We start from the raw sequence: 3,005 nt of genomic DNA, 5'->3' as shown, positions 1-3,005 counted from the left end.
AAGTTCTTTTATATGACCTCAGGTCCCCCAATACTGTATCTGTAGTCTCTTTTATGTAGACCTTAGTGGTCCCTAACTGTATCTGTAAGTCTCTTTATAGAGACCTCTAGTGGTCCCTAATACTGTATCGAGTCTCTTTTATATGACCTTAGTGGTCCCTAATACTGTATCTGAGTCTTTATATAGACCTTATGGTCCCTAATACTGTATCTGAAGTCTCTCTTTATATAGACCTTACTGGCCCCTAATACTGTATCGAAGTCTCTTATATAGACCTTAGTGGTCCCTAATAGTGTATCTGAAGTCTCTTTATATAGACCTAGTGGTCCCTAATACTGTATCTGAAGTCTTTTTATATGGACCTTAGTGGTCCCTAATACTGTATCTGGAAGTCTTTTATATAGACCTTACTGGTCCCTAATACTGTATCTGAAGTCTCTTTATATAGACCTTAGTGGTCCCTAATAGTGTATCTGAAGTCTCTTTATATGGACCTGGGAGGCTGGGGGTGGCCTTGACCAACTGCCACTTGCAGGTTATGAAACCATGACACTCATGAAACGACTGCTGCTGCGTTCTTCTTTGGATAGTCTCACTTCTCTAGCGGAAATGTTGGTGCTGCTCAGGTCTACTGGGCATAGGCCCAAGGGCAAGGGCCAAGGGCCCAAGGGCCCAAGCATTAAGGGCCAGAGTTCAAGGGTTCACTTGCCAAAAGTGTCAAGGGTCCTTGCTGTCCCTGCTTTTTGCTCAGGGTTTGATTAGTAATTTACCATTTGTTTTTGCCCATACCGAGTCAGATACTCGCGGACCATCACAACTTCTCCAAGCCTGTTTTGTTAATAATACAAATGAACACAACTTGTCAGCTATGGGGTTATCATCTCTTGTGAGTCAATATCAGTTTCAAATCCTACTTTGTACAGTGGGCCAATTTAATTAAAACTTCCATCCAAATGTTATATTGAATACAACTCACTCTATCTCTCACTCACACACACACACACACACACATGCAAGCACAAGTTCCCGTTTTGACCAGAATAACCGGATGATCTTGTCATCCCTCTTGTTTCAGTGGTGGAAGCCATCATTGATCTCTCTCCAAATGCTCTTTGATGAGGACAGTTCCTATTGTGTGTTTGATGCAGACAGAATTGATAGGTGCTGACATGATGTGGATTGTGTGAGATGTATGGAAGATGAAACTTTTCAGAGTGAAGCTGCAGGTCATCTGTCTTGGATCCCCTCTCTCTTTCTCTCCGTGACAGCCGTCAGCTCCTCTTCTCTCTTCCCGTCTTTTGTTAGGAAATGAGATGAGGTTGACCCCATTCTCATTTTGCAGCCACCCGCTGGCCGATAGAAGACAGAAAGAAATGACGGGCTGAATGAATGATTCTATTCACAGTGCCTCCCTTCTGAATTTGCAGTGTACAAATGGATGTACCTTTGAGGCCAGTCTGTGTATGTAGGTCTGGTGTGTGTGCACGCTAATCACAGTATTCCAGTATATTGCCAGTTTGCTTCCTTAACTTGATTAAACTTCAAATCCCCGTCATTTTGACATGATGATAATACTGAGAGTTGGTAGTAATGATGGTAGTAAATACACATTGGTGGAAAAGGAAGGAAAACCCAACGTAAATTGATTGAAGTAGATGTTTCCACCATGAGTCTTCAGACAATGATATTTCTGACTGAGTGAGGAGAGAATGGCTGTTTGCACGTTGTCTATCTTTGCTATGAATCGTCCTTTGCAAATCCATGCTAGCATCAATCTTATGACCGTCCAATCAAAGTGTATTCCATTTCTGTGGTACTTCTTTGGGCCTACCATTACGTTGATTTCTGTTTGAGAACACCTTCCTTGACAAATATGTCAAGCTTTTATTTTGTAGACACAATTTACTCAGGCTGAAGTAAGCAATGCGAGATTGAGGCTTTAGTTACTTCTTTTAGGTTCACATTAACATACGAAGAAACTATTATAAATTAATTGTATAACAACAAGGCTTATTGGTTCCCAGAGTGGAATTCACAAGCTACAAGCAGTATTGTTTTATATAATATGTATATAATACATTTAAATGTGCTCCACGTTTTACCAGCGCAGCATTAAAGTGAAGAACACAATAAAGTTACAGCTGGTAACTTTCATAAAGAAACTATTTGTGACATTTTGCTGTATCCGGAGTACTAGATGCACCATAATCATCATTGTTCCTCGGCCTCCTCCTAGTGCTCCTAATGGCAAAGCAAAAACCAATCAGAGCCGACGAGATAAGGGACCTTTCTCATTTCTGAATTTGTATACCTCCTCAGCTCCTTGCTCTCGCTCCTCGGCTCGTGACTTGGAAATCATCTCAGTGCGCCATTTTGAAGGAATCCCATTCCCTAAAATGCATTGGGGAGAGAGGAGCAGAGGAAGTTGTGGATGAGCTATAACGAGGATACACCGTGTATCCTCCTATGTGGAAGCGTTTCTGGCAGCTGACGAATAAAGAGGCGTGATGCAAGCTCTCATCTCAAACCACTCCACAGATAAACTACTGTAATATAAAGTGCATCAGTTGTGGCCTCAAAGTTGTCTTATCTGTATAAAAAAAGATGACAGAAAACATTCAAAGGATATTCCAGCCATCTTGTAATTTTGGAGCCAGAGTCTGCGCAGTAGATTATATATATTTACATAATTATCTAATTATATGTCTTATTGTATCCAACTAAACCAAACTCATCAGAACACGGACCTACCTAAATCGTCAGAAAAATGTATTAGGTCTAATTAATTATTTTTGGGCCCTTGTTCTTGAAGGCAGGGTTTATGACCTATTGCAACCAGCCAACAGGGGGCATCAATATGTGTGGTGGTTGTTTTCATTATACTGTATCTGTAGTCTCTTTTATGTAGACCTTAGTGGTCCCCTAATACTGTATCTGTAGTCTCTTATATATAGACCTTAGTGGTCCCCTAATACTGTATCGGAAGTCTCTTTTATATAGACCTT

Source organism: Etheostoma spectabile, chromosome 8 (genome assembly GCF_008692095.1).
Source record: "Etheostoma spectabile isolate EspeVRDwgs_2016 chromosome 8, UIUC_Espe_1.0, whole genome shotgun sequence".
Lineage (NCBI taxonomy): Eukaryota > Metazoa > Chordata > Actinopteri > Perciformes > Percidae > Etheostoma > Etheostoma spectabile.
This window is presented reverse-complemented; position numbering follows the sequence as displayed.